This window comes from Numida meleagris, chromosome 1 (assembly GCF_002078875.1).
Source record: "Numida meleagris isolate 19003 breed g44 Domestic line chromosome 1, NumMel1.0, whole genome shotgun sequence".
Taxonomy (NCBI): domain Eukaryota; kingdom Metazoa; phylum Chordata; class Aves; order Galliformes; family Numididae; genus Numida; species Numida meleagris.
Window position 1 is genome coordinate 170,843,873 of NC_034409.1, and position 9,638 is coordinate 170,853,510.

Consider the following 9,638-nt stretch of genomic DNA (forward strand, 5'->3'; position numbering starts at 1 on the left):
GCCCTTCTTTCTCCATTGAAATCTCAGTTTGAAAGTATATTTCTACCAGACCTCTTGGTTTTCTGAAGGAGTGTTAGCTGTAGAATTTTGCCAGAAATGTTCTGATTAAGCAGAAGAGGAGGAGGAGGAGAAGGGTATTCACATTCACATCTCCTCCTCTTCTGAGCTTCCCTGATTACTGAGTCCTCTTGGTCACGTTCAGATCAAATATGGGTTTTAGCCAGATTTTCCACGTAGAATGGTTCCAAGTAGGACTAAGTCACTGTGTCGTGCATCAGCAGGTTAAAATTTCCTAGACACAGTGGCTTTCACTGTTTTCCTCTTATCCAAATCCTGCATTTTTCCATTGCCAGCAATGGTATGTTGCAGGCAGAGGGAAACAAAGAGCCATTGCTTTCAACATGCTCTCCTGATTGGGATATATATTGATAGTTTGTGCTAAGAAGAAGGGTTTATGAGTGCCTCTGGCAACTAGTGGTGTGAGCTGCACACCTATAAATTCTAAGTTGGCAATATCAGACAAAAAATATTCCTCAGCTGTAGCCTGGGGTAACAGGGAGTGGGAAAAGCCAAGCTGCACTACTAATCCATAACCAAAGAGATGACCTCCATTCCAAAGCAAACACTACATTAAATTTTAAAAGCTGTCCAGCCCAATATATGTAATAAAATGTCAGTAGTATAATTCAAACCAACCTTAGAAACTGTGATATATTGCATTTGGTCACTTTATGCACTTGTGTATCAGCATTAGCTAAGAACAATGGTCATCAGCCATTCAGGACTTCAGTTCTGCTTTGGTAATGTTAGTTTCCTAGTTACTAGGTGGCACTTACACAGTAACATACATATACTAATTTTACAGAATTTAGTTTTATTCAAAACAACATGAAGAGACATTTGTGAATTTCAACATAATTATTGTGGATTTTACGATGTAATAGCTGAGAGAAGAATCTGTCTTTAGAGACTTGGCAGCCATTGCATTTGAGAAGTGATAAACCTATTATACGCTCAGTAGATATCCCCCCATCTGCTGACAAAATAAAATTGTAGAAAATGTTGGACTGAAATCAGATGTTTTTAATAACCAGTTTTTGTTTCCCTCCCCAACAATAAAATAAATTCAGGATAGCAAATAAAATGTAAAATGCACAACAGTTTACACAAGACAATTTTTACAGTTTCATGGGAGATTTTAAAATGTTGAGTGTGGAGTTTCTCTGTGTATTTCAGGCAGCTGTCTGTACCATTGGTAAGTCACTGTTGCTTATAATGAATTTCATTTTGTATGAATCTGCTTAACTCACCTCACTTAGCTAAATTATTTAACAAATTAATTCTGCTTTGTCTCTTAACTGTTTGCTGCATCTGTGCTCCATAGCTAAGGAGCGGAGAATGGGATGGTGTTGAAGGTGTTTCATTAGCCAGTTGAGTTTGAGAGGCAGAATATTTACATATACAGAATACAGAAAAAATATCATTATCTGACTTTGCATTATGTCAGTGCTGTAGGTTTGATTTTTATCCCTCAATATCCTTCCTCTGTTCAAATTGAAGATCTATTGCTGTGAATGCAAAAATACTCTCCAGTCGGTTAAAAACAAAACAAAACAAAACAAAACCTACTATTAAGTTAAAATATGAGATTGCCACCAATTGCATGTGCCCAAGCATACCCCTCAAATACTGCTAAATACAAATACTGCTTTTTCTGGCTATTACTGGTGTCTGGAAGACATTTAGTCGCCTGATCCCTGTACTTTTGCACGTTTTATGAGCGTGTGCTGAATTCTTTTTTCATTACCTTCAAGCAGGGTTTTGGTAAATTCCTCTCCTACTCCTGTAGCTACCACCTTGTAGTTTAGTTTGCTGTACGCTGTGTAAGGGATTTCTTGTTGCAAGTAGGTAAAATGAAATCATCTGTAATTCAAACCAGGGCATAGTAAAAATTCAAATGTGTTTTTCCATTTACAACATACTAACAGTAATCACAGTTACAAGTGTTTGGAAAGAAACATGAGAGAAAGAAAATTCACACCCAAACTTCTGCCACCAAGGTGCAGTCAGAAAAGCACCTCTTGACTTGCAGTAGGTGTTTCCCTGACCTATTTCTTTGCACATGGCCTGCCTCCAGACTTTGCTCGCCAGAGATGACCTGTCCTCAGCATCACATGCCAGGTTTCACTGCTTATCCCTTTCCTAAGGTCCTTCGTGTTCTTCCTCTCCTTCATCTCCCACCTCTTGACACGTTACCTCTTTATATCTTATTTGTAGAACACTTATAACATGTTCTAGAGAGGGAGTGCAGATCTTGGATGGCCAGCGTTGGTTGAAATGCCCTAACTACAGCCTGGTTTGTATTGGTGTGAGGTTTTACATATGAGCCAGTTACCACAGGGTCCTTTTGTTACCGGTGGAGAGGAATAGGCAGGTATTACCAAAGGAAGATCTCTCTCATTCGATATCGTAGATAAGTATCTAAACAGCTAAATGATTTACTCTCCAAAATGCCATATGAGTTTCTGTTTCCACTGACAAAAACCAGGTATCCTGGGGTGACTGGTACACATTTGGCTATCTGACCTTAAACAGCTGAAGTGCTGGGTGAAATAAATCCTGAGTTTAGTGAGTACATGTCCATGCTGAGTCCCACGCAATGGACTTGAAACCCATCTATGTGTCAGTAAATAACTAAATGACACAGACATACAGGCTCCTTACTAGGGCTAACCTCAGTAAGAATGTTTATTTGGGGACAAAATAGTTTAGAATTGGGAACCTTTGAGTCTTAGTCTTCAGGAAATGTCTTTACAAGATGTTGCACTTCAAATACTAACAAATCAGATCTTTTAATACGGGGTCACACCAGGCTTTGTTAGAAATTGCGACTACTGCCTAACTCTCTTTTCCCATGGAAGATACAAAGAAAACTATGATAAATTAAGTGTCAAGAGTGATATACAGATAAATGTTGCTAAGACGTGTGTTTCTCAGAATCTAATCCGGCCTGTAAGTCAGTGTATCTCTTTAACCTATATTTAGTAGCGGTACAGTCAATTTAAAATATCTTCTACCTGTCATTCTTTTTTTTTGCACAAGACCTGTGGGATTATAATAATTTTTGATATATTTGAAACAAATTTATAATTTCAAAAAGCATTTTCTTACAATTAACTTTTAGAAGAGTGTGGTTTTCTACTGTAAATGTCTCTAAGCGCAGGTGTCTTGTGCAATAAGCGTCTGGAGCTCCTTTAGCCTCTGCATTCTCTATTACACATTGATTGTTGGTGTACTGGATAGGTAAAGAAAAGTGAACTTGTTAATGAAATCAAGGAATGCATCTAGTCTCTTCTTAATTCAGGCATGGACTTTCTGAGAGGCACTTAGCCTAACATTACCAGTGTCACTTGCTACTTATCAGTGGGAACTGGCGTGACGGTGGGCTGTCCAGCTCCATGCCGCGGTTACAGTGGCTGGTTTCTGAAGATAGTAAGTTCACTCAGGTGATTCACTCAGGGTGTTATGACAGCTGTATTCCTATTTTCTTCCCTGATTTCACAGCAGTCTCCCTAGATAAAGCTTTGAAAGACAGAGGTAATAGGGTGCTTGTCAGCAACATGGCTTTACTTGTTAAGAAGCTGGGGCACTCATGTTACTCAGGCGATGGTGGTGCTGCTCCCAGTTTCTTGCATCCAGATATCCCTACTTCAGGGAAAAAAATGTTGAACAGCAGCGCCTTGTATGATTTCTGCTGAGCAGCTGGGCTCCTCTGCTTTGAAAAGAGAATGATATAGTGCTTTTAGCAAAGCTTTGGAAAGCTGTAATGGGGTGAGTTATCACTTCTCATTATACTGTGGGAAAATGGGGTATCTTTTTCAAACTTTGAAACTTGTTACAGAACCCACATTAGGAGGAAACCTCGACTGCCCTTTGAGCACCTGATTGCTTGCTTCCAGTTCACCTTGTTTGCCATCTGTCCGATATGAACTGGCACTTCTCAGGCCAGGTTCTCCCTGTCAGCACATCAGGCCTTCTTGGGAAATGTCTTTTGGAAATCAGAACTATACAACATATCTGCCTGCTGCCTAACAGATATGTGCGATCTTTGCTGGCTAGTTTCTTGATAAACCATCAGCAGATCATCATTAAAAAATTGTACAAAAAGGGTGCTCGTGTAATCCTCGTAGTATTTGATTACATCTGCACATTCATGATGTAACCAGTAAGACTGCATAGGCACCTGCCAGTCATGAAGACATTGTGATCTTGTAACATTTGGGTGATCTTCTCTCATAAAAGTGTGTTGTGATAGTATCACTTAAATCTATCCATTTTATAACAGGTTTTGTACAAGGTACACCTCACCAGATGAAGATGTGTCACTATTAAAAATAGAGATGATCTGAAAATTTTTCAATAGTTAATGTGGGTTGCCAAGTCTATGCGACTTTTCCAAACAGAAAAATGCTTTTGTTGTTTGGTTCTAAAGTTTGGGTTACACCTCTTAGAAATAATTAGACATAATCTCTCTAGTAATAGCTATTTAACAGATAATAACTTTTGTGTATACTGTAATATCTTTGTTTCTGTCTTGCTGCATTATAAAATATATAGTATGTAACTATAAATAAGATTGCCGAAAACATATGTAGATGGAAAGGTAGAGTTTCAAATGATCTTAAGGTTAAAACCTGCTTTGCTAAAAACATGTTTTTGAGCAAAATTTGGCTATTGGATTTGCTAGAACACTGCTGGGAAATACATAAAAGTGAAGAAGCTGTGTTTGACATATTTTGCTCATGTAGTCATAGCTTACACATGCAGATTTAGGCCTCAGATATAGACAAATCCTAGAAGAATCACATGCAGAAGACCTCCAGTCACTTAGGACACTCATTAAGCTGGAAGATACCTTCTCTTTTGGTGTAACAGTTCATCTTTTTTAAGTTTCAGTGCATTTATATGTGGTGACGTTTATAAGAGTGCATTTTATGACATTATTGTTTTCTCCTCAGTCATTTATTTTCCAATTGATCTCTAAATATGCTCTGATGAGTCTTTTATCATATGATCTAGCTAGAATGTAAATCCATAAACACTGCTTTACATTATTATCATGCATGGTGGAGTGGCTAGATACTTTCCCTAATCCTGCACTGGAAATTGCATAGTGGTATAGTCCCACCAGGGATCAGACCAGCTCCAAATGATGAACTAGGTGAACTGCAGATGCTGTTCCACACCTTCCCTAGAAATGTACAACACACATGGAACTTGTTGGTTTTTTTTTATAAGAAATTTCTGCATAGAATCACAGAATCATAGAATGGCTTATGTTGGAATAGACCTTAAAGCCCATTTATTTCCAATTCCATGCCATGGCAGGATTGCCACCCACCAGATCACACTGCACTCAGGAACCCATCAAACTTGGCTTTGAGTGCCTCCAGAGATGGGGCACCCACAGCTTCTCTGAGCAGCCTCTGCCAGTGCCTCACCACCCTCTGAGTAAAGAATTTCTGCCAAACATCCAATCATAAGCTCAAAGTCATGGCGTTCTTCTTTCCTGGAGTGGGCACGTGAAGCTCCCCGTCACCTACTCTCTCATGGTGCTGCCTTGAAACAGTTATAGGATTAATACCCAGATAGAATTGAAGGAGCAGAGAGGACATCAGTAAAACGCCTTGATTTAGCTCAGGTTCTCAGGCTCAAAGTCTTTGTGCTGGTGCCACACCTTGGTGGGGAGCAGCTGGTGCCCCTCATGCCTCATCAACGTAATCACATAATGTGCCTGGGCAGCAGCACCCACCCAGCCCTGCTGCTGTGGGAACGCCACCCCTATCACCACCACCCTAATCCGTGGCCCGGGGCAGTGCAGGTGTCACAGAGCACCTCGCTGCGCCCTGCACCACTGCCAGTGCTGGCCGTGTGGAAGGCGGTCTGCTGCCTGGGAGGGAGGTGGGAAGGAGCAGAGTCATTATTTCTTTCTCAGATTTACATACTGAGGGATGAATGGATTGAAAGCACCCCTCAGGAGAAGGATGTGGTGGTCCTGGTGGATGAAAAATTGGACATGAACAGTGTGCTCTTGAAGCCTGGAAGGCCAACAGTATTCTGCAACAGTATCCTGGGTGGCATCAAAGGATGGGTGGTCAGCATTGTGAGGGAAGGGATTGTCTCCCTCTGCTCTGCCCCATCTGGAGTACTGTGTCCAGGCCTGGGTCTCCCAGTATAAGAAAGACGTGGAGCTGTTGAAGTGGGTGCAGAGGAGGCCATGAAGATTATTTTTATCAAGAAATAGTAATCATTTTCAAGTCATAATATCTCAAAATGTACTTGTTTCCGATGTCCAAAATGCAGTTTTTTCTACTGGAATCTTGGCAAAACTTTTTCCGTCAGAAACCACCTAGAAGCAAGGAGTGATACAGCAAGAGGACATTGATGGTCTGGCATTTGCCCAAGGCAAAATCCCAAATTTTACATCTGTCAAAAATGGATTTGTTTCTGATTTTATAATTTTCTCATTGATTTCAGAGATGTTTTTCCAAAAGAGCCTTTTAGTGAATCTTCCTTATGGTTATGGTTTTTCTTGCATATAGTTTCGTTTTTCTCTCAGCTTTTGTCCTTTGAAACATGTGTAGTTTGTATTTGAGAGCTATTTTTCATGGAAAGTACAGCAAGCTTTTTAGCTGGGTGTTGAGGAAAACTATTATTATGGAGGAGAGCTTCTACTGATAATATACTTAAATTACAGTGAACATTGATGTCTGAAATGAAAAACAGTTTTCAAGAAGGACTGGAGGTTATATTCACTTTTGGAGCAGCTCTTGTAGGTCCACATAAAGTACCTAGGAATAGACATTTTTAGGAGTTGTACTCCACTACTATGTGTCTCTGCAGCACAGATTTTAGAGATATTAGACTGTTAAAACCAAATTTGAGTGTAATTGAAGGAGTAGCAACATAAATATGACAGCTGCTCTTAAAGTAATTCCTCCTATTTTATGATGTTGGTGGTATGGCAGTAGTGATTGAACCTTCCCACCAATATACCGTTGACATTTTGTTGCCATGCTACCTATGGCAGCAGAGGGGCAGTCTGACAGAATGGCATCTGACGTGGAAGTGCATATGGAGCAAAGGTGTGTCACTGAATTCCTCCATGCAGAAAAAATGGCACCCACTGTCATTCATGGGCACTTGCTGAACATTTATGGAGACCAGTTGGTGGATGTGAGAACAGTGAGGTGGTGGGTGGTGCATTTCAGCAGTGATGATAGTGACGAGAAAGATAAGCCACACTCTGGACAACCATACACAGCTGTCACACCAAGAAATGAAGAGCATTATGATCTGCTCATCCACACAGATTGGCAGATTATGACCGTGGAACTGTATATGGAGCTGAGTATTAGATTTAATGCATTGGAAAAAATGGTAGAGACATTGGAATATCACAAAGTTTGTGCCAGGTAGGTCCCACAAATACGAAAGAACAGAAGGAACACCATATGCAAATTTGTCAGGACATATTGAGTGAATACAAGGCTGAAGGTGACAGTTTCCTGGATTGCATCACTACTGATGGTGACATGAGGTGTCACCACTGCAAGCTGGAGTCAAAACAGCAGTCCGTGGAGTGACAACATGTGAATCTCCCACTAAATAAAAGTTCAAACGCTGCCCCTCAGTGGGTAAAGTGTGTTTCCTATCCTTTTGGGATAGGAAAGGGGTGATCCATCTGGATCATCTCTGACCACTACATCACAGCGCTGACTGACCTGAAGGCTTAAACTTACAGAGTCAGACCACAGAAGAAAACAACCTTTCTGTTGCAACATGGTAACACCTGGCCCCATACCAGTTTGAAGACAGTGGAGCACATTACCAATCTTGACTGAACTGTCCTACCACACCCATAGTATTGTCTGGATTTGGTACCTTCTGACTTTCATCTGTTTGGGCCAATTAAAGATGGACCGCGTGGGTAATGTTTTCCTAGAAATGACACCACTGTGAAACATTGGGCCACCTCCTCCGCTGGTGCAGATTTTTACAAGCACGGCATGCAGCTCTTATTTACGACTGGCAAAAATGCATGGCTAATGATGGTGACTGTGTTGAAAAATACCATTTTGTAGCTGAGAATTTGCTTTATCAAATAGCGTTATTGTACACTTTGTATCTCTTGTAGTTTCCGTGGAAATAAACAGGAGGCATTACTTTTGCAGCAACCTACATAGTTTTACTCTTAAAATCTCTTTGTTAATGGTTGTGGAAAAGTCCCTATGCACAATCCTACCCTGTTCTAGGATGGCTAGTGGAAATATTACATTTCCTTCTATGTTTTCACCTTAGATAGGAAAAGTAAACTTGGGGTTGGGCTCCTAGTTCTCCCTGTTCACAGGTCCTGACATATTCCCAGACTTATATATCCACAGTTCACTTTCTTCTTGTTGGTATCACGTAACTTTCGACTGTAGTGATTTCTTTATTTTACTTTGGTCCATTTTGGTAGTGCTTTTTTTTTCCTAGAAAGTTTCCTATGTTGCAAAAAAGATTAATCCATAATTCAGCTACCTAAGCTACCTTGCACATGCATGTGCATGCATGCACACTTGTGCTGTGAATGCACCTGAAAGGTGCAGAGGCATCTTTCATCCCTAAGGTGCATACATGATGACAGTAGGGTTCCCAGAAATCCTGGAAACAGGCAGAGACTTGGGAGAGAGGGAGTGAGCAGTAGGTTGAAAAAGTCTATACAAGCAGATCTCCTTGAAGAAACGATGCAGGCAAGCAAAATTTTTTCAAGATTTTTCTCTTTATGTACATCCAGAATGTGTCCTTTCACCCTTGCCTCTATTAACAGGTAGCACTTTGGGCTCTCCAGTGTTGTATGCGTTGCCTCATCACATCCATTATGGACTGACATGGAAATCAGAAGGTATTGCTGAGCAGTGTACTGGCCAGATCATCCATCAAAGGAGAAAGATCAGCACCACTGGGACTCTAATCCCAGCCTGCATGGAATGATGTGTATGTGAACCCGCTATCTGTAGCCAGCCCCTGCACAGGATCCATTCTCAGCCTTGCACTCAGAACCACATGCATGCCCTCTCTGTGTGACCTAGCACTGCTAGGCAGGGCCTTGTAGAGGCTTTTTGCCTTAACTTTGTAAGTCCCTCAATGGTAAGAAGTTATCTTGTGGGAGATAAGCTGCTAACCAGACACCTACTGTAGCACATATGAAAGCCAGGTGGGAAGGATTCCACCGGGACTTTAAACACCAGACATAAAAAAAGCTGCATTGATATTTATTATTCTTGATTGTATACCTATAGATATGTCCCAATGACCCAAACAGCTACATTGGTTTTTATATCCTTTTTCCTTAGGGAAGTAATAATTAGGCCCCAAAACTTTTAAAACAAAAAACATAACGGCAAACAAACAAAGAAAAAAAAAGAAACAACACTCAATCCCTCTTCCCTCCCCCCAAAAAAACAACCTGAACCGTAACATCAACAAAAAAAGCACATAAATGCAAAAGCCTTTGGGGCTGTATAAGAAAGAAAGGAAAGAAAGGAAAGGGAAGGGAAGGGAAGGGAAGGGAAGGGAAGGGAAGGGAAGGGAAG